The sequence below is a fragment of the Lonchura striata genome, chromosome 6 (assembly GCF_046129695.1).
Source record: "Lonchura striata isolate bLonStr1 chromosome 6, bLonStr1.mat, whole genome shotgun sequence".
Lineage (NCBI taxonomy): Eukaryota > Metazoa > Chordata > Aves > Passeriformes > Estrildidae > Lonchura > Lonchura striata.
In genome coordinates, this window is record NC_134608.1 from 34,872,382 (window position 1) to 34,895,581 (window position 23,200).

General features: G+C 37.5%; 1 protein-coding gene across 3 annotated transcripts in view; it reads left to right on the forward strand.

Moving 5' to 3' along the window:
• The window catches only part of SIPA1L1 (signal induced proliferation associated 1 like 1), a 199,426-nt gene that overhangs the window by 77,638 nt on the left and 98,588 nt on the right, over positions 1–23,200 (forward strand). For 2 of the 3 annotated variants that reach the window (XM_021543125.3, XM_021543123.3), the window contains exon 4: positions 3,375–3,448. The exons of the other annotated variant lie outside the window; for it this stretch is intronic. The gene's annotated coding sequence lies outside the window, so the exon portion shown is untranslated. The remainder of the gene's footprint in view (positions 1–3,374; positions 3,449–23,200) is intronic. 3 annotated transcript variants of the gene reach the window in all.

The following is a 23,200-nucleotide window of genomic DNA, read 5'->3' on the forward strand; positions in this document are numbered from 1 at the left end:
TTTTTGACTATCAGTTATCTTTCTCCCCTAACTGAAATTCCTCTTATTTTCCCCCAGCAATGTATGCAGATCTTTCTAAGCATCAGGATTACATTGTTTGTCTTGCTACTTAAGTAATTTCCCACTTCCCTACTCTTGTTATGAGATATATACCCTATATCATGTTGCTCTGGGATCACTATCTTTTACTACTCTTCAAAGCAAATCAGTAATACCTTAGAAATAATTTAGACTAGTCCTTTTATATATCCTATTGCACATTATTGTAAGTAGCTGGTGTAAACTATGCATTAATTTTTCTAATTCAAGTATCAGTTTGGGGTTTTTTAAGAGCATTTATTTTGAGTGTTACTTGCTAACTTTCTGGCCTCTTCCTTGTGGAGGTTTAGAGTATTGGGGTCCCTCATTTTCTAGATCAGATTCTACAATTGGCTGGCAATGGTATGTGCCACCACAATTTTATTTATCTCTGCAGGCTTTGACAGCCTGGGTAAGATCCAAAATCAATGTGTGGGCTGTCCAAGCCAGAATGCTATTGAAAAGCTGCCATTAAGCACCTCATTCTTAATGAACTGGAGAGCAGTGTTGATATTTCTCAGAATTAAAGTGATAATGCTTGTCCTTTGTTTTTATTGGGAGTGTGATTTGTAGCCCACCGCCCCCAGAGACACCTTGCAGAGCTCTTCTGGACTGGTATTTCACTCAGGAAGACTTGGAGGGAATAGCTAATTCTCTGTGGCATTGCTAACCACCTACTTATGTGTGTGGTGTTTTTCTGCAGTTCCTATTTGGGCAAGACTAGGACTGACTTAAAGGTCTTCTTGCCTTAGTCAGAACAGTGTAAAAGAGCACAGAGGAGGTTCTTGGCTTGCAAGGATATAAAGCGCTGTACAAACAAATGGCTTCTATGACTATTTTTGTTGTATTATATCTGTCGTTTGAGCATTTGAGCAGACCTGCTGTAGCTTCAGGAACAAAGAGTGTTGCTAGGTATCTTCTAAATGTACCCTGTAACATAGGCCTTGGGAGTGCCTTGCTGATGAGGGCTCCCCTTGTTCCTGACTTAGTGAAGGATGTTGCTTGAAAATGTCTGTTCAAATAACCATAACACAGCTACATGTGCTGAGAGCTGAAGGCATGGAGACCAGAGGGGAGGCAGAAATCTCTCACTCTTCTAAATGGTTGCTGTTTGACGAATTTCTTAGTGAATTACTGAACCATTACTGAGAATCTTTTGCTGGTGCTGCCAATCATGCGGCTCTAATAGAACCCTCAAAATCCCAGCTCCAAAGTGTGGTACTCTCTCTCTTCCTTTATTTAGTTCTATGAAATAGACTATACTGATAAATTCAAGACATTAAAGAGGAATGGGAGACAAACAGATGCAAATTCAATCTGGTTTAGTGGTTTGTTTTTTTTTTTTTTCCCCTCCATGTAGGTTTTGTGCTAACTTCTGCTTGACACATGAGCTTCTGTTTAATCTGTCATGTCTGGGAAGGCATTTTAAATGCAAATAGAAAATAATTCCAAATGGCTGGAGGACTGACAATGTTCTGCATCAGAGTTTTACATTAGTTTGCCTGCTTTAATTGGAAGGGAAGTTTAAGGATATTTGCTAAAAATAAGAATTGCTAGACCTAAATCAACAGAATTCTGTTTCTGATCTTAGGAAAAAGTTGCAGTTTTCAGTGAAGGTTGGTTTTTCTTTTCTGTTTCCCCCTCCCCTCCCCCCCCCCCCCCATTGTTAATGGAATTAATCTCACTTATGAACAGCTGTTGAAATAATTAAGTGTGCTACTGAAATTGTAGTTGTAGCTGTTCTGTTTACTTGAAAGTCCCAAGCAGACTTAAAATTAAAAACTGAAAGCCAGTGGAGGATAACACAGGCACCTTGCACAACAGAAGTTGAAAATAGGGGAACAAAAATCTTGAGCTTGGCGTACACATTAATTCACTGAATTCTTTTAAGCTGATGTCCTTTTGGAAGGGGTGGTCCAGGCTTTCCCCATCTGCTGATTTGATGGTTGCTTCAGCGTCTTTCACCCAGGAATAGTGGGAGAGGATAGGTGCATGAAGTGTGAACTGCAGGGCGCAGCATGTGCACTTGTATTGCCTTGTTAGAGGAAGGAGGCATCTCTTAGTTTGTTTTTCTTAGTTCAGATAATTAAATATTTCATGGTGGCTGGTGTTGCAGTACTGGTTCTGATGCATTTGGAAAAACTGTCCAACAGTTAATTTTTGAAGCTGTTGTGTTGGGATTTGGTTGAGATGTTTTACTACCTAAAATTTATACTTCTCTAAGTGATACTTCCTTATGAATGGAAGTAGCATATTTTGCATTGGCTGCCTACAGCTATGTTCCCTGCTGAGCCAAAGGCAGAGTTGCTTTTCAGCGAGACTTTCATTTTCTGAGGTTTGTAGCTTAGTGTTGCAAGTCAAGTCTGCGCAGGCTATTGGTTTGTCTTAACTACCATTCTGGAAGTGTTAGTCTCAGTATCTTGACTCATCAGTCTGCTTTGGGATTTGCAGTGCAGGAAAAATACCTAGTATTTTATTTAGCTTACTCTGTAGTTGATATGAATAGCTCTAGCGGTCCCATCACCTGGAAGTTACAGGGGGGCTTTTGTACTGTGAAAAAACCATTCCCATTTCAAGCTTTTGCTGTCAAAGACTTTTAACTTGGACAGATTTTACACACTCATTCTAGGTTTACTAAGTTTGGTGAAGGACTTTCATTTTGCCTCACTCCTAGTTTCCAGCACTGTGAGACTGGGCAGGGTCTGATGAGGCCCCTGAGCTTTGCCCAGTGACCGAGGCGCGTTCCCGCTGCAGCGGCAGCTCCTGGCGCCGAGGCTCTCCGGAGCGGGAGCGCAGGGACAATCTGTGCGGTGCCGCCTGTGCTGGCATCCAGCGCCGAGCACAGCGAGGCAGCAGCTGTGATTAAATACCGGGGACTGAGGAACAGAAAGGAAGCATGAGATGCTAGGCTGGGACACCGAGGGCGAGCTTTCAGATGAGAGGAATAAAGACTGTGAAAGCCTGAGAGTGTTTTAGAGAAAAAGGGGGCTATGCAGGGAGCAGGAGAGGTGAGAGGACTTGATTTATAAGCAACAATGAACAGCAAAAGGAGGTTCTGAGGATAGGAAAAATGCAAATAATTACTTGTTTGGGTTAAAAAAGTTCTGGATGGCCTGGACCATTCTTCTAGAACAGCAGTGCAGTTTGATACTGCTGAGATTTTGTGGCAGGTGTTCTCAATGGAAGGTTCTTTTTTTCAGGAATTTCATTCTCCACCTCGTTGGCTATTTAGGTCTTGAATTAGTTAACTCTGAACAAGAGTATTTTATCTGTATATTTTGTTTCTGTTTTACTAGCTGCTGCTTCTTTGAAGAGAGATTACCTCTATCCTTCAAATGCCTGTGGTGTTTTCACGAGGAACCATTTTTCTGTAAGTGTAGGTCTTTTCTATAAACATAAAATTAAAACCATGAATTAGTGGAATGCATTAATAGGAATGTGGGTGTGAAGAGAAGTCTGAAATGTTTAAAAACGGGATGCTTTTTGTACATAGTATGGTTTTCATGATTCATAATTGAGAATAATGATCGATGCTCAGGGGAAGCTACCTTCTTTTTTGTTTGGTCATTTGAAATGAATAGTATACTTCTGTTATAAGCTCAGACAGTGATGATAAAAGCAGTACTTGGCTCTGTCAACATTTGTGAAAAATAAGTCTCTGGAGATTCCTGAAGGTTTTATTTAATGATGAGAATAGTAAATCTGTCCTGTGTAGTGTCTGGATGAGCTGTCTTGTATCAAAACATTATTAATTGATTTTTATGCTTTACAGCTGTGTTTTGGGAATAAGTACTGGAAGAAAAGCCAAAAGCTCCATTCGGGATTTTAAGAACCATACTGGAAAAGAGTTAAGGGATTGATTTAGTTTTCTGGCTTAGAAATTTTGAGGAGGAGGAAAAATGAGGGACTTCAGCTGCCTATTAACTTCATTTGCCAGCAGCCTCAAACTAGTTACGTCATCACAGGGGTATGGTTATCCATTTCTGTGCAAATATCTTGGTTTATGAAGATAGGCATCCAGTGAGGCCTTCATTTTCACATAAACCCGTTATGAACATTAAATTGTGGAAGTAGGGATTTACTGGGATTGCTGAACTGTAGATTTGTTTCTTCAGATATGAATACTGTCAAGGCCAGTTGTCAGCTTTTATAGAAATATGGAATTTTACATTCTGGAGACATTCTATACATTAACCAATTCCTTAAACATTGTGTTTTGTCTTTATTCTGAAACTCATAGTGTAATGTCAGATGGTACAATATGGATAAAGGACTATGTATGTTTGTAACAAGGCTTGCTTCAGCTCAAGTAAGAGATATTCTGAGAATTTTCTTCCCAGTTTGGAATTTCATTTTCAGGGAAATAAACAGCTTCACAAATAGCTGAGGGGTAAGTTAACTCTTCTATGTATTTTGCCCTCACAAAGGGACATTGCTTTGAAGGTTCTAAAGCAGGTTAATTTCAGTTTAGTTGAGCCATGAGTTTTCTATATGCTTGTGTTATGTTTGCTTTTTCTCCTCCTACTTGGAAGGCATACACGCATTCTTAAACTCTTTAGGATATAGTAAAGCTTGTTCTGGTTTGGAATTTGAGTTTGCCTGTAATGTGAGGAGAAGACTGCAGGCCATAAATAGAGAAGATGGGAATGGAGATGGGAGGGTTCAGTCTCCTTGTTCCTGGCAGTGGCCAGCTGGGCTGAAGCTGTAATGTTAAACTGCAGCTCTGGGCTTAGAGTGGGCCCCCAGCTCACATTCTGTGGCCTCAGAGATGTCGATGTTGGTTTTGTCCCTCCCACAGATTTGATGCATTATTGGGGAGGCCTTGGGACACCTTGAGAGTGAAGACACACAGACAATGCTGTTTTGCAGGGCAGAAACATATGGAAGTATAGGAGAAGTCATCTGTTTATTCTCGTGCTATAAAATAATGCTCAGAAATCCTGTGGTGCAGCACATTTTAGGGGACTCTTCAGATGAAGTATTGAATTCCCTGGACTTGAGGGAGTCCAGGGAAAAGTGAGAGCTGTGTCTAGTACCATAATTATTACCTTTTGCACACATATTGTGATGTACGTATATCTCCCGTTTCCCCAATTCCTGTATGCTCAGGAGGAATCTTGCTGCTAGGACCCCTTTGTGGTATCTTGAAAGTAATAGTCTTTATCTGGAAAAAGGAGTTCCTTTGTGAGGGGATGGGCCTGCTGAGGACATGCAGCATGCACTGGAGAAGGGTTTTTCCCTTTTTACCTTTTCAGGTTATAGCTTTCTTCTTTCTGAAAGCCAGAAAAGCCACGCTGAGACAAGGGGAGGGGGAGACAAGAAGGGCCAGTTTGGAAGGAGGGAGTTGGGTTAGACACAAGCCAGGGCTGCTTCAGCTGGCATTACAGGGATTGGGGTGGGGGAGAAACCTGGGGTGCAGAAGGCTGTTGGCCTGTTAAATTGGGAGGGGTTATGGGGCTGTGGGTCACAAGTCAGTACCAGCCCTTCATGGCCTGTGCTGTGACAGGGAAGACAGGTGTGAATGAGAAGGTGTTGGGAACTGCAGTGGCAGTGGATTGATTCTTGCTTGGATTGTTTTTGTTCTTACCTTGTGTATTGTGTACCCTGTATTTGTGTATTGTTTTTGGTTTTACCTTTCAGTAATGACTTCTACCGAATTGTGTTTTTGTACATGTGCTAATCTTTGGAAGGAATTGTGTGAATGGGTTTTTCTTATAATGAATGATGAGTGTTCCTTCTACTGAGTTTCATGTGGAAAAAGAATGAAGAAATGTTAATCTTGTATTAAAAACAAGGCCTCATCTGCTAATAGGATGGATTTCCATCTACTATAATGTAACTGTATAAAAATGAAACTGAAGAGTTTGTGGAGCACCTATGGTTAAAACATGCATCTAGGTAGCCACTCTAAAAATCAGAGTACTTTGCAGACTACTTGAAACAGGGGAAAAAAAAAAAGGATTGTCTGTGCAATCCTTGAGCGAGAACTGTCCTATGTTATGAAGGTAGGTGTAAGAAATTAATACTCATATCTGTGAGAAATTCATACTCATAAATAGTCTAGTTCTAACCTTTATTGCTTTTTATATAATTCAGAATTGAAAGTTCTCATCAGGCTTTTATTGGTACATAGAATGAATGACAAATGCAGATTGCATAAACCTCCAATGGTGAAACCTACAAAAAACAGAAGTATCCCACTCAAATCTATTGATCTTCTGGTCCATCTGGAGAAAAACAACCCACCTGTGCCATGAGGGACACAAAAGTTGAAGCCTTAATTATTGGCTTAATTGCTCATATGTTTATAAAGAGACTTCACAATATTTCAAGTGATCTAGTTTTCATATGTACAGCTATAGGGAATAATTTATGTGAAGGATTTTGAACTAGGAGATGGTTTTACAAAGGAATTTTTAAAAGTGCGTTCAACAAAAATGGAGAGCTTTTTTCTTCCACCTCCTTTATGTAAACATCTGTACTTGTACCAAAGCTATTTTGTTTTCCCAGTTATAATTCTTACCATCAATTTCATCTAATCACCCAGTTACAGTTCGTTTTTAAAGATAAGACATAGGAATTTGAAGATATTTTTATAACAAATGTATACATATTAATTTGAAACAACTGTCAATAAAAATTGCTACTTTAAGGTTTATTTTCGTAAGATTTTTTGTTTTTCTCCAATCAGCCTCCTATAAAGTTTTGAAACTTTCCACTTTTGGAGGGGATTGCTTTGCCTGTCTTTAAATTTTCAGTACTTAAAGCTGTGTTTAACACCTGCAGAGGTTGAATATGGTAGGTTTATATCAAACACTCAAAGCAGGGGTCAGTAAGAACATTTGCACCTGATGTGTCTCCTTGTCTCTTAGCATCAGCATTTTAAAATGTTACAGAAAATGAAAGCAACTTCATCCCTGTATTATGACAGTTGGATTTGCAGTGATTCTAAGTAGGTATAACCAAGTATTCCTATTCTATGGATATTTTAATACATTATCACTGTAAATTAATTTCTTCTCTTATTTATGAAGGACTACTGGCTGTCAGTGTCTTTCAGGTGCCTGTCAACATATCACCATAACTCTTTTCATGTGTACACATTAAAAATTCCCATATCCATAGGGAAAATATTTTAATTGGAGAACTTCTTTATGAGTAAAAATGTAGCCATAAAAGGCTTCATCTTTTAAAATTGCAAATGCAGTAAGATGTAGGCTAAATCAGAGATGTGGTCTTAATTCACCTGAGCAATATTTATATTTAACTGTGATATAAAACATATGTAAAATTTACCCTTTGAGACTACTGCAAATTTGAGACACAATAAGAATTTTCAAATGCAAGTTGACACAACTTGTGTCAGCATAACAGTGTGTTTTAACTGAGAATGCATTTGGTCTGTGCAGGAGGAGAACCTCTGAAATCCTTAAAAAAAACCCTTAAAAAAGGGACAGGACACAGTCCCATTAACATACAGTGATCTATATACTAAATGGAAGATATATAAATGAGGGTCATGTTGCTTTTTATGAGTTTGTTTTGCTGTATGGGTTTTTAATTTTATTTTTAAGCCTCTTAAGCATTGCCTGAAAGAACATGGTGCGTACTTCTTGTTTTTCTCCCTTTTGCAGATGTTTATTTTCCTTGATTACATCTTCAGAACTTCCTTGTGTCCTAGGTAACTTAAGAACTGTGGTAGACAGTGTCATTTTGAAAACTTTTTATGGGGAAAGAATTTAGTCTGCTGTCAGGTGCTTGGGTTCAAAGGCTGTGATGGCTGCAAGGCTTTTTATTTTCATACAACTGCAATGAACTCTTGATATCTCCAATTACTGCTTTTACTTTTCACAATAGTTCCTTTTTTATGAATTTCAGTAAAATTTTATGGTTAGGATGCGTTTAGGATTGTTTACTTTGTTTTAAAGCTCACCTGGAATTCTTTTCTTAATTCAGAAAGATGGCATTATTAGGCCTATTTTTCTAATATTATCCAATAATTTGTTACTTTAATGCAGGTATATTTAGATTAATACAGAGATCTGTAGGCAGCCAGTTGGTTTGAAACAAGCATCTACTTCTCCTGGCGTAGGTGCAGAGCTGTGTCTCCATGCTGTGAATGGTCAAATCATAAATCCAGTGTAGGAAATATCTTAGAATGCATAGTGTCTTTTTTCCTACAACGTAGAAAATGAGATCAGTCCTGAAGTAAAAATATTCCTGGTAAATAACAAGATAGATTGACAAGTGTCTTAACCTTACATCAGAGTATTCATGTGTGGGGTTGGCAGTGGTTTACCTAAGTCAGTACAGCGTGATTTCATACATTCAATTGCTGTCATTTGTGTGTATTGAACTCACTTTCCCTTAAGGTACTTTGAGATAATATTTTGATTTGTATTTTCAATGTCAGTTTTTCCATGTATAAAAATATATTTGAATATTTTTCAATTAAATAAATTAATTAATGGATTAAAGTCAAATGTTATTATCTTTGTTTTGTTTCTCCCCCTGCCCCATCACATGTGCATGAAGGGGATGCTTAGATTCATAAAGTGGAATGGATTTTTGTTCTATTTGGGGTGTTTTAATTTACATATGCAGTAGGAAAGTTATTCTTCAGTGATCAAGGATTCTGTGAATGGTGCTTTTTAACTGGCACCCTGATGAGTTACCACCCTCAGCACAGAAGCAGTAGCTCTCCTAAGTGTGTCAGGTAACCAGATGATGGGGAGACTGACTTAAATCAGTCACACCTGGTTTTTCATGTGTTCAGAGTACACTACAGAGTGACAGTCATACAGAAGATCAGCATTTTGCAGCTTATTGGTTGTGTTAGAAGTAAGTTTTAAAATATTAGGAAAATAATGGCTGACACAGTAAAGGACTGTTATATTGGACTGAAAAGGAAAATGGCAGTGGGAGAGGAAAATAACTTGCAGTATTGTATTTTCAGGCTCTGTTAATATGCAGTCTAAAAAACATAGATCTATAAATAATTTCCAAGATTGTGGTGAAAATGTTTTTTTTTTTATTTTTTTAAGGCAGATAAATGGGATTAAGCACTATGAATGGCTTGAGCCCATTTCCCCTCTGAAGTGCAGAAATTTTTATGAACTTACAAATGCAAGGAGTTTTTCTGTGATGCAGGTTAATGATGTTCGTGTTTCCAGAAGGAAGAGGTTTCCTTTCTCCATCTTGGAAATGTGCAATACAATATATTTGAGACTTAAGCTTTCCTTTTTAGCAAATTCCTGGAGCTTTCTTCATCAAATTCACCATGTCCAAGAAATCAGCACCTCTGTCTTGTTAGAGGAAGTTAAGATGAATGTGAAATGCTCAAAGTACTGGATTTGCTGTAGAGGAGGTGCTTTACTGACATGGGCTGGGAGGAAGCCTCTAATTTTGACTAGTTGCTGTTAATTAGATTCATCCTGCTTTTGGTTTAGGCTGAGGAACATCCTTCTTGTCTTCACAGAGAATGCCCCAGTAACCAACTTCCTTGTTCCTTTGGTCTCCAATAGGTGGCTCAGTTTAAGAATGTGTATTAGCTCTTTCCCATCACTGTTTCTGCACAGAAAGGAAAAATTTCATTTATGTTGGTTCACTAATAGTATTTCCTGGCAACATGGTGAGCTTGATCACACACGTTTTCAGAATGTAGGCTCATCAGAAGTTCCTGTGACTCATGAACATAGAACTTTTTATCTGGTTAATTTTTTTTCCAACAGAGTATTAAAAAAAATACCTATACATGCATATACTACTGGAAGTTCCCTTTTGTACCACTTAAGGTTGAAACATTTCTGTAGGAGGGACATTACTCATGTAAGGAGCTGTACTTTCATATGTTACTCCTGCCATATTGGTCAGTATCAGTCTCACTCACATCCTCTTCTTGTGCAGATTAATTATTTCAAGCTGTCTTCTCCATCTGTTACCAGATTTGGGAATGCAGCTTTCCGGAGTTCACCTGTGTGTTTTTAACATACACTTAAAACATATAGGCAAAAAAACACCCAACTCTAACCCTTTTAAGCCTTTTTATTTCCTTTGTCTGCATTGTTTTCTTTGGTTTTTTTTACTGGTGTGTGCAATGGTCTTATCAGAAAGTTATACTGAAAATGAACTCTAAATTTTGTCAACATGCTGACTTCTTTCACTTCCACAAATTTCACTGTACAGCTGGAATAGCTGTGCTTCACTACTTAAACATGAAAAAGGACTGAATTATTATCTTGATAATATCTGTGTTTCTGGAGTTAAATAGTATTTGCATCTGGTGGAGTTTGTGGAAGCCACAAACAGTGGCTTTTTCTCAGTACAGAGACTGTGGAAAATTCATTGTATGAAATCTTCAAAAATATTTTTTTCAGTGTCGTATACTAGATGGCTTTGAGACCTATTTAGCTATCTGATTTTGTTAGTCTTTGCTGCTTCAGACCTCAAAACTTAATTTCCCCACCTGCTGATAAATATAGGGTCATAGGAACTGCCATATTGGGTCAGACCATCTGCTCTTTAATTAGGAGCAGTAACAGATGCTTGGGATGATGATGCAAAATAAAAAAATCTACAATAGGCAGATATGACAGTAATATACTCTGGGGTGTATCTCTGCAGTCCTGTTAGTTTGACTTGTGTCAAAAGACTCAGACTTTGGTACCTATTCTAGCTCTTTGTTATTCAAATACTTTTTGTTACAATGTGATTTATCCTCTGTTCTTCCCTTTAATGCTGTTAAACTTTTGGCTTGCAGTCCCATATCTCTTAGCAGTGTGTTCCCTAGGTATAGGTATGAAGAGGCAGCCCTTTTTGTTGATGGTAAACTTGTCAGCATTCATTTGGCTGAATATAATCTCTTGTTCTTGTGGTATTCTGAGGAGGAAATTCTACTCTGCCTTTTGTGTGCTGTTTTCTATCTTGGCTGGGCAGGGGAAGTCTTAGTCTGCTTGATTTTCCCCTTCATATTGATATTTCCATGCTGCTTGTTATTCTTGGGATGTTTCTCTGTAAATATTTTAACTGAATGGCAGTAAGTGGATGATTCCAATTTCTCATCATGTTTCAACTGAGAAAACACTGCTAGTTCCTGGGAGAGAGGACTTTTATTCCTTTGAAAAATGTACAATTCCTAGGAAATAACTTCAGAATTTTTGCTTTAAATTGAGTTGTAGTGGTGAAGATGGCTTTGCAAGGGAAATGTTGGCTAAACCTGAAACATTACTGGAGGCAATCATGTGGCTGGGGCAGAGCCCCTTTTGGTGGGCTCATAGGATGTTTATGCTTCCCTGAATAGTCCTGCATCCAAAATGAAAAGCAGCACTTTCCTTTTTTCTTACAGCAACTAGAGTAGTTCTTAAAAGATTCTCAAACTGGGGTGGTGAAATGTTGGGGTTTGGTAGTAGCAGCAGCCTTATTATCTAAACAGCAATTCCCAAGCCAGTTCTTGTGGCAGCTACAGCTGGGCATGGAACACAATAGAAACCTGTTGAGTTTTTTTTTGTATCGTGTGGTGATCAAGAGCACTTGGTACAGAAACCAGCTGATTTAGATCAAGATTAAAAATACCTCTGCAAAAGGGGCTTTAATTCACTTTGTTCTTACCAGTTTTACAGGGGGAGAGTTACTACTTAGTGGAGTATTGTTTCGATATTGCCAGCTTCCTTAAACAGCTTACAGTATTCTGCATAGATGCTTAGAAAACTCATGAAACCTCAAGGTTGAGTGCAAGTTAGTAGTGAAGAAGTGGGTAGGATTTGGGGGAGTGGCTGAGAAGACAAGTAGGAAATTTAATGGTGGGGAGAGAGACAGCTTCTTGTGAGATACATTGGTGAGGAGAAATGAAGTGTTGAGCCCTATCCTAACGAGCAAGGGAATGCAGTTGTTTTTATAACATGCTTCTAAGCATTAGAGCTAGCAGTCTTTGTGCTGTGTTCAGGTTTCCAAGGAGATGTGAGATATTTTTATGAAACTGAGAAATTGAGAAATCATGGGAAGAAGAATTTTAAATGCATGTCAAGCCTGAAGATACAGTGGCAGGAAGAACCAGTGTAATGGGCAAAAATTTTAAAGAATTGAAGTGCCATATGACTGAAATTGTCTTTTTCACCAATGGTGATGCTTTAGTGTTTAACTGAGAGCTATTTTAGAATAATAAACAACATTCCTTTCATTTTCAACTGCTTGGAGGGAAGACTAAGTGCTTTGCAATAGATGCTGTTTATTCCAAAGTCTACAAGAATCCTTTACTCAGGATCAGAAATCCTGAAATGTTACTGCGAATTTGTTTAAAGAATTTGCATATCTAATTCTTGAGCTAGCTATTTGCATTGAGAGTGTTCAATTAATAGATTTTGCATGTTGAGCAACTCAGGAATGTTCTGTGCCTAGACTGCTGAATGCGATATAAGATTGTATGAAATGCTCAAGTTAACTTTAGGAGGAAATTAGGGAACTTCAGTTGTCAACAGCATGTGTGTATATGATTGTTTTGCCTATAAAAGGTACTTGGATTCAGGCTTAGGCTAAGGAATTCTTGGTAGCTGTGGGGAGTCCCTTGAAGCTGCCAGATGAGTGGGCTAATTTTGCTAATTGTGAAGACATGCCTGTGTTTTGTGAAAGACCTCATGATTTAGTAATCAAGAGATGGACTTCTGTATTGGTGGTCACATCACAGTGTCTGTTACAGGATGTTTTAGTGCAGCACTGTTAAAATTCGATGACTGTGATTACAACAGAATTACAAACTAAAGGTGAGACTGATTATCATTTGTGCTTATTGCAAATTACTTACTTGCTGCTGTATGGCCTGTTTGAACTTAAGATTTTTTTTCTAGTCATACACTGCTGTTGATTTGTTGTGGTTCTGGTTGATTTTCTATTTCTTCTGTTTATTTTAACACTCTTGTGATTTCACCTTTATGCCCACACTCACTACATGTGCTGATCTCTTTTGGGGTTACAGTGCTATGCACCTTTGGTATGGCTGGCAGGTAGGACATGTAACAGGGGAGTGTCTGAAAATTCAGAAGGATAAGCAGAAACTAAAAATACTGCCTTGTGCATGAGAATCTGAGGTGCAAGCCTTGAAGGGGACTAGTTCAGACTAGGCAGTGTTGGGGGAGGAATAGTTATAATGAACATAGGTGAAAAACACAGGCTTCAACTTCAGGGTAAATAAGGTTGTGAATCAATCGACAATGACGTATAGGTCTATTGGAAATCAGTCTTCCTCAGAACTGCTTGTTTAGGGAAGCCAGCAACCCACAGCATTGTCAGATTCTCAGCTGTGATAGTTCTTACTATTTTTTCCATAGGTCAATGTGTATTTTCTTTATAAGCAGGCAATAATAGGGCTTTTAAAGATGTATGGAACATCTGATTTAGTTAAAAAAAACCCCCAAAACTCAATGAAGTATGAATTTTTTAGAATTCCACTAGAAAAAAACAAAACCCCAAAATGCAAAGCACTGTCTTGAACTTCTTGGTAGAAGAGTCCTTCCTTTTTATATATTTAAAATATTTTTTCTAAAATACTTTTAGTTGTCGTATCTCTTTATGATGGTTTCCTGCCGATTTTTGGTTGTAAGACACTAGGTTTTGTTTTACTCAATATTCTAGGAAAGAGTCATCTACATTTACTCAATAACATGTCAAACCTTAATTTCATCCTGTCACCAATGAAGATATTTGAACATTGATGTAAACAAGCAAGGGAGCTGAAAACTTTGTATTATTGAAAATATTTGTAATAAATATGGAAATACTGTCATTGAGAAATCACAGAACACAATGAATTGCAGAAGTTTTCAAGAGTACAAAACTGTTAAGAGATTTTTTTTACTGATGCTGAAAAACAGATGTCTTTACAAGCTATCACCAGTTGTGGTTTTCAGTTAAACTTGCTGATTTTTTAAAGTAACAGGCCTCTGAACTACTCTGGTGATTTGAGTTCTGCTTTTGCTTGAATAACATATTCTTGAGATAAAGATAATAGAAAAAAGCTTGAGTAACTTCAAAAAGGGACTGAAAGTGCAAAAGCTTTGGGTTATAGAAGCAAACATTACTGAAGGTTACATTACCTGATGTGTAGGAGCAATTAAATTGTTCCTTGTTAATGTAATGGCATCAAACTTCAGGTTAGGTTTAGATGACGTATTAGGAGGAGCGTGTGTCCTGTGAGGGTCGTGAGGCACTGGAACAGGCTGCCCAGAGATACGTTGGTGCTCCATTCTGGGAAGTGTTCAAGGCTGGGTTGGATGGGGCTTTGAGCAAACTGGTCTTGTGGAAGGTGTCCCTACCCATGACAGTGGTGTTGGACTAGGCTATCTTTAAGGTCCCTTCCAACCCAGACTGTTCAATGACTTTGGCTTTATATGTGTGGAAAAGGTGAAAGTGTGAGGGGTAAATTATATAAGGATCAACTAATAAGAATATAGGGGTTTTTCTGTTGGCGTGAGTGCAGAGAGAGTTTCAGTGAGCTCTTCAAGTTATTGAGATGTACTTTCCCAACTTTACTGTAGAGAGCAAAGTGAAGATTTTTTTTTTTGCAGTGGAACCTCAAAGCCGAAGAGGAATTTCAAAATTAAAATAAAATCATCATCTGTCACGAAAGTTTCATTAGCTGCTATTTAGTATTGAAAACTGAGAAAAATGCTTGTGGCCAGCTAAATCAATATGAATGTGTTACATTTCTATATTTTTTTTCCTTGCACACATAATGAAACACATCTAAATTTTGATTTAGGCATGGTTGCAGTTGGTTAATGTCCACTTGAATTTAAAACTTTTCTGAAAGGAAATGGTGCTTTTGTGAGAATCAGTTTTATTGTAAGGAATGCTAAGTACAATTTTTTACATAGATGAGAGGAGTTCCATCCCTTCAGTTATCTCCCATACAAAACTGACACCAAGTTTCATTGAAGGCATGGTTTGCTGCTGTGAACATTAAACTTGTTAAGCCTTGTACAGACAGCCCTTCCTACATGTAGTTCCTTATTAATTATATCCTTGAGGATGCTGCATAGGGAGTCTAAAATTCCTTACACACACATCTTGCCCAAGGGAAGGCCTGTGGTATGTATTTTGTTGTAAAGTCAGAAGAATTAGTGTCTGTGGTAGGTTTAGTAATCAAAATTGTAGAGGTCTGGCTGCAGCAAAATGCTGTGGTCCCCTTTAAGGGTGTGTGTGTCAAGTAAATGTTCTTTCTCTCTCCAATGTGAGAGAGATTTCTGCTCTTGCCAGCATGTGAGTGTCATTTGGCTGAAAGAAATTTGGTCCCCTGAAAAATCATTGCTGCTTGTGTAGTAACACATCAGCAGCCTCAAAATGAGCCTGTACCTTCTGAGCTGCCTCCTGCCTTTGAGTGTTTGTGGGCACAGGCTCACCTGCCCTCTGGTGTCAGAGCTGCAAGCAGGGAATGCAGCAGCATTCCCAGGTGTTTAATCTCTGAAGTTGGGAAGGTGGTTATGCACTCCCCCACAAAAGGGCAGAAAGGTGGTATCTGTAAGCGATATGTTTAGCACGCACAGTAGCTGGGACAGTAAAAGCCTAATGCTTTTCCTATCCATCTTCTGTAAAAAACTGTGTACCTTTGCCCAAGCCTTCATCTGAGAGAAGAAGGAAGGCAGTATGCTTTCCACCTAATTACGTTTTATACTTTACATGGGGATTTTTGTTTCATATTCAGGAGCATTTCAGAGCCATGCTGTGGCTGATGCACTTCTCATCTCCAGCATTGTCATCTTTGCTGAAATGCTGCCAGTGGATATAGATCCACTGTGGATATAGATCCAATTGTTTGTCAGAAAAGCCTGTTAAGTTAATTGAGTTCAGCTCTTAACTTAATACTCCAAGTTTGTCAGTAAGCCACATCTCCAAATACCTCATCTAGATATCTTTTAAATACCTCCATGGATGGTGACTCCATCACTTCCCTGGGCAGCCTGTTCCAATGCTTGTCAATCATTTTGGGGACAATGTTTTTCCTTAATATCCAGTCTAAATAACTGGTACAACTTGAAGCCATTTCCTGCAGTCCTGTTGCTTGTTACTGTGGAAAAAAGACCAGCCCCACCTTTGCTACAGCCTCCTTTGAAGTAGTTTTAGGTGTTAAAGGAAATGCAGTGGTGTGAGTCAATGCTATTAAAAATGCTGGTAAAACAACATTAGATAGTAGGACGCAGTCTCCTCATGGTCTTGAATTTGGCCCTGACTGTGGGGGTACAGTGTCTACATCTGTTTTTGTCATTGAGACTTTCTAGTACTGTGCAATGAAGAAGCCACCTTTATGGCACTCTATGTGTAAGGTTACCTGTGCTGTTTGCATTATTCAGTTTGTAAAATTAGTGGATGTCTTCAGTGCTAATTAAACATCATCCTGGCAGGAAGCAATTATCTGTAAGTATATGAAACAGCAGCAGCATGATAGGTGTTGCATCCCAGGAAGGATGAAACGTTTCCCTGTCCAAGGCTTCTTCCTTAGCTAACAAGTCTCATTCATTTTATCAGTTGCATTTACATGTGAGAGCTCAAAGTAGAAACCTCAGGGCATTGTTGTAAATACCATTTGCTTTTTTTTAATGACTAAATGAAAATGCATTTTAAGCTTTTATCAAGAACATTTTATCAAACTTTACAACTAATTTTTAATGCGTTTTTTAAGAGGTCTGGCAAAGAAAATTTTCTTAGTAATGTCACTCATCTAAAGGGGGAAGAATGGCTGCAGCTGAAAGCTGTTTACCAATTTCTTAATGGAATGGTTCTAAGAAGGAAACAAGAATATTCCAGTTGTGCAAATGTTTGGCAGTTTGGGGAATTAAATTAGTGATGCCAAATCCAGTAGGTGACTGTATGTGTGTCAAGACTGAGGTACATTGATGGGTCTCAAATCCTTGTAGTATTTGCACACTGGTTCCAGGAGTCTGTTTCCTGCAAAGTTAATCAGATGCTTACTTTTTACAGCTGTTTAACCAGCAAAGAGCTATTTTAACTGCACTGTGATATTCAAGAGGCATGTCACATGTTGCTTTCATTAGTTCTCATATTTACAACAAAGTGAGGGAACAATTTGTTTCTTTCTTAAATATTCAAAATAAATATTTCAATAAAATCTTGAATGAAAAGCCCTTACAGCTATCCCTTCACTATTTAGGATTCACCAATATCTCTTTTGCCATCATTTGATATAGTGTCTCTCATATGAATGGACAGTGGAGAAAACTTACTCCTTGATCTTCATCTGTTCCTTCATGTAGAGAAGTGTTAAGATATATATCCATGTTTTATGAATTTAAAAAAAAAAAAGTTATTTCCCTGTAGGGAAATGGCATTCTAATTTTTTGCTTTTAGCTCAGGGATATGCTGCCATTATGATTATTTACTGTTAGGCCCTCAGGTTGCACTGGTGAAAGGGTGTTTGCAGAACTTTTTAGCGCAGCTCAAAGAAGCTGCTGGAGAGCATGGTTCCTGTTTGGGGTTTTTCAGTTCCCCCTGCTGAAGATAGCACATACCTCCAGAGTGAGACTTTCCAGCATTTGAAACAGTAGATTCTAGCACACAAATTGCATTACTTCAGGGAAGTGAATAATCTGTCTAATGGATGGCACGTGTTATGTCACAGTGTTAAGGAAATCAATTCCAGCAGATGTGCAGCTGTCTCCCAGCCTCCAGCTGCTGCCGCCCTTATGTTTCACACCCAAATGGCTTGGAAAGTATTTTTGGTAACAGGGAAGGTGGATTTTGGTGTATTTTAGGCATCTTAGACTTAAAAAAGCATTTGATGTTTTGGACATGTTGTTGCTTTAGAAATTGTCTGGTCTGAATCCATTTCTAAATTGGACAGTAACATGAGATTCCAATCAGTAGTAACAATCAAAAAATCAAAAATATTTTAAAAATTATATACTTATTATATTTATAATAATATAAATTGCATTTATATTTATAATAAATATATTTATTATATAATATTTATATTATATACCTTATTATATATAAAGTTCAGATATATATTATATTTTTATATATTTAATAATGCATTTCTGTGACACATAGGATAATGGTTTTATTAAAGGGTTTCCTCTGTATTTAGTAGAAACTTTACAAAAGTTGTCATTGTTTTTGAAGTTTTGTATATGCGTTTTTCCTTTGGAACTTAGAGCATTCAAAAAGTTTTCTGCAAAATAATGGTTTTTTTTTAAAACAATTAAAGCTTCTTATTGGCAGTGAAGTTCTCTTGTGAAATAACATTTGACTTTTTTAATATCTAATGAGCTCTTGTTTTAATACAGAAATGTCTTTTAAAAAAATGGTGTCCTGACTCTCTGTTACTGTCATTCTCATTGGTGGTTGTGGGGTGCAGTGCAGTAAATACTTTAATTCCTGAAGGCATGTGCTTTAGTAATAAATTAAATTATGGCTTTAATTATATAATACTGCATAGGCAATTCTTTTGCAAGGAAATTCAGTGCACTGGTACTGGTGTTAGAACTTGGTCTTTTCATGCAGTTATTATGCACCGTAAAATTCATAGCACAGTGGAAGAATTAAAAGTGACAGTTGCTTGTTACAGTTTAAATGGCATAATAAAAAATTATGATCCATGCGAGAACTTTTAATTGATCTTTTTATGCACAAGTATAATCCTGACATACTGCCAAAATGAAGGTGTATATGAATTAAATTTCCAAGTTTTCTAGTTAGTTGCATAGATTTATTTCTCAGACCCTTTTTCTTGAAATGACACTTCTGTAAAAGGTTAAATTTTAAAGATTTTTATCAGATTTGGGGAATTCTCTTTTTACTTAAATGCTTACAGTAATTTTACAGTACTTCTATGTATGTATTTAGTAGAGAGGTTCTTAAATTGGCTTTGTGCAGTAGATTTTATATATGGTGAAGTCTACCACCTTTTTCCATTTTCATAATATATCATTCATTACTTTCCTTACGTCTTTGCCAATACTGTACTGAACCAAAATTGTTGTACAATGGTTGGTGTATGATGTTCAAGTCCTACCTGGTAGAAATGTTCTTTTAGTTGTCCAGTCAGTTATGTAGGATATCTTCCTTCTTGTAGATAATTGCTCTAACAGCTACGAGAATGTATTTACGTAGATATATCTGTGCAGAAATATGATTGTAGATATTATGTCTCTCATAGTTATAATGCAAGTAGCTTTTTTTTGGAGGTTCTCAAAATGATATCTTCAATTATTAGATTTCTATTCTTGCCCAGTCTTCTCCCAGAAGTTGCAGTAAGTGTCAGTGTCTGGTGTGCAGGAAAATGAGATGTGACAAGAATAATGTATAGAGAATATTTTTTAACTGCTATTGCTGTGATGTGTTCCTTTAACAAACAAGAATTTCCAAGCATGTCTGCTCAGATTGGAAGTTACAGTTAACTAAAATGAGGTTCTGTAGGAGCAGTTTTTGATGGTCTCATGATAGGTGATGTTGGTATACCAGCTTTTAATGCTGATGATGTATTCTTCAGAAGAACCTTCAGTTGTCCATAAAATCTTTGCTTAAAAGTATTGATGTATTTGGCAGTTCACAAAGCTAGATGGGCATGCTGACATTTCTCACCTTGGGCTTTCAGCTGGAGCAATCTTAGTTTTAAACAAAAGAGTGTACTTGAAATTTTGGTTTCTTCACAGTTAACTCTCTTGATTTTATGATTTTGAGATGCAGATGCTGAAAATAACTGTAAGGCATTTACCTCTATTTCTCTTCTGCTCTGCTCTTCTGTTCTATTTCTCTCTTGACTTCTGCTGTGCAAGTCACTTGTGGAACTTTGCAGTTATCCTGAATGTGTCTCAGTTTCCTATGGCCACACCTTTTCTGATGCATATGGATTGTTTCAGTGTAGCTCATGTTGCATGGAAAAGTCTTCGAATGCAGCTACAGCCAGGGTGCAGAATGTCACATTGGCATGGAAGTAATGCTGTATCTGCTAAATAAATAGCCACCCAGCTCACTTATCACTGTCTGCTGTGTGGTAGCTATGCCAATTAAAACAGAGGAAGTATCCATGTTTAAGACTGCTGCTTTGGATACACTTCTGCCCTGTTCTCTATGTGTTGTGGTGTCAATCCTATGTGCCCTTTACCATGGCTTTCTGCATTTCTCTTTGAAATGTTCTGCTTGCTTCTGTCTTTTGTGCTTTATCTCCTGCTGCTGTTCAGGTCTTTTGCACAGTGTAGAGTTACGTACCCTGGTATTTGTCCACTGTTTGAATGGATTCAGTGGCCCACTTGGAACATAGATGTCTGAGCTGATGTGTGATGACTTTTCTTAAAAGGATTGTTGTGCTATGCTTGTGTCTATGCATGTTTTGAAAAACCAGTAAACTAGTATATGGTATGCTGGGTTATATTTCAAGTGTTGGTCATATAATTTTTGTTTAGTGCTCAGATTTTTTTTATAATAATTCTTGATGTAAAGTGTTGGTAATTTGGCATCAGTTAAAAGAAATGTGGGGATGGGTTTCAAAGCAATTTCTATTCTTGCCTTATTGTGCTAAATGTCATTGTTCTTCTGAAAATATGGATTGTCTTTTTTTTTACGTTGACAATAATGAAGTTTTGTCTGTGTAACTGTTTATTGATAGAGAGAATGTTAGTTTCAGAAATCTTGCACTGTATCACATGAAAATATTCCCAAATCAATGTGATGTAGGAATTCAGTGTGATCTGGGTTGACAGGTCTTTGCAGTGAGCAAAAGAGTGTAGAGCAGTCACAACTTGAGTTTTCCAAATAGGGTTGTTACTCTTCTTAAAGCCTTAGGAAGACATGAATTATGAGTATTTTTATATACCTCAAATCAGCTTTTTTTTGTCCCACTCATACTTCAGCATCCTTTGAGTTGGTGGTTTGTTGAATTTTCTGATTTTGTTCTGGTGTTCCAGTACATAAGAGTGTCAGAAATTTCATGGGAACCCCTGCAGCTCCACTCTCTCTTCAGGCTGATGGGAGGTGTTTGCCCTGTCACCACCTCTCCTCAGGACTTCATTTTTGTATAGAAGGAGCTGTCAACTTCTTTGATACCTCACAGGATCACAGTGTCATTGCACAGTGCTGGCTGAAACATCCAGGTAATGGTTTCCTTTCCTGTCAGTCTGGAGGTCTTGCATTAGAACTGCTGGATTAATAAAACTGGTTTTAGTTCAGAAGGATGACTTTGAGTTTATGGGCGCTCATTGATTCTTCTTTTGTGGTTTGAAGAAATGTCCTTTGCTTCAAATGAATCACAGGAATTTTTACCTTATTTCCCTTTTACAAGAATCTCTTATCTTTTTGATATGCTCTAAGCATACTTGAATCCTACATTTCTGCTCTGGTGTAGATAAGCCAGTTATGCAACTATTGCTTTATTAATACAGCTTTAGAAAAATCTGTTGTGTAACCTCTTTAAAGCTTGTGAGACATTAAGGTTCTTGGAAGCATATCTTTCAATGATCATCATAGGTAATAACCCTTCCAATATTTCATGACAAGAAATTAAATTACATGCCTAAATAAGATGTGTCTGCCCCAGGAAATCTGTTTTGTCATTTAGCAGACACTTCAGTCTCCATTTCAAAGATTTGACTTGTCTTGGAAAAGACCCTCCTTATCTATTCTACCAGCAAAGTAAATCAGCCAGGCTGTTTAATATGTGAGAATTAAAATAACATACTGGGGGTTTTTTTTATCACCAGGAAACCTCAAGAGTCAATAAAAAATGATGTGTTGTTACATATTTTGCATTTTTAACAGTAGAACAAAACAAATTTTGCTCGTTTTTATTCTGCAAATTTAATGCTAGTAGTTGACTAACAAGTGTGGCTGAACTTAATGACTTTTGCCAGCTTCTGCTGCATTAGGCTATGGACAGTTCTCTTCATATTTCTATGAAAAAATATGAAGATATTCTAGCAAATTAAGAAAATTCAGGGGTCACCTGGGAATTGTTGCTGAAATGTCTCTCTTAATCTGATACGAGAATCCTTAGGACCTCTACTAAATAGTATTTTTCTTCGACAAAAATCTGTTTCTACCCTTGAGTGGTATGCTCTGCTAATCATTTAATGATTTTTTTAGCGTTGTCTTGGCTTCTTGATCACTTACTAGTATAAAGTAAGATTCACTGAGGATAGCACTGGAGTTGGATCCAGCTCCAGTGGTTTCAGGGAAGCTATATGGGCCAGTTTGGAGTTTAAATGGCTTAACCTGTTTTTGCCAATGGTTTTTTATACTAAGGGGTAGGTGATAATGATGGACCTGTTCCATCACTTCTGGTGTTTACTGTCAATATTTCCCTAAAGAAAAAAAAACAGTTAAATGGTCAGAGTAAAGTGCTCATGTTTGAAATGTGATTCAATGAAAAATTCAATCTCTTTCCAAGTGATAGGAGAGATAGTAAGATATTTGTGTATAATCTGGAACATGTTTGTAAATGGACAGACAGGATGGTATCTTCCATGATCCACTGATAAGCAGAAACCATTCTGTTGCTTGGCTTAATTTCTGAGTACATTGATTGCTGAGAGCTTTGAGAACCACCTTAGTTCTTTGAAAATAACTGCTTTGTAAGGTTGTGCCGTTGGGGATATTATGTTGCTAGTAGTAATTTGACGGAATGTTAAAGTTATTAAGTAGCAGTTTAATACTGTGAGTGACATCCTTAATAATTTGTGGGTTTTGCTTAATCTACCGTATGTAGTTTCATGTGTGTATAATTGCCTGGACCACCAAACTGCTACCAAGTTGAAATAATAGCTTCCCTCCATTCTTCACTTATTTGCAATCTAGCTGTGCTACCAAAAAACCTCAAAATGCTACCTTTAAAAGGTATAGAAGGTATGATCTGGCAAATTGAGAAGGGTATCCAGAACTCTGCCTAATTAATAGCTTTTAACAAAATTTGAGACAAATGTTATAAACAGGTATATGTCAATGGTTAAAGATTTTCTGGTTTAATAGCTGAGTCGAGTGTTTCAAATCTTGTAAGCTCCAGAGGTGGAGAATGTCTGATGCTTTTTGTTCTTCAATTCTGGGTCCAATAGCACAACATCTTGGCCAAAATATTGAAAAATATTTAGAAATGTATTAGTATATGTTGCTCTCAGCACCTCTG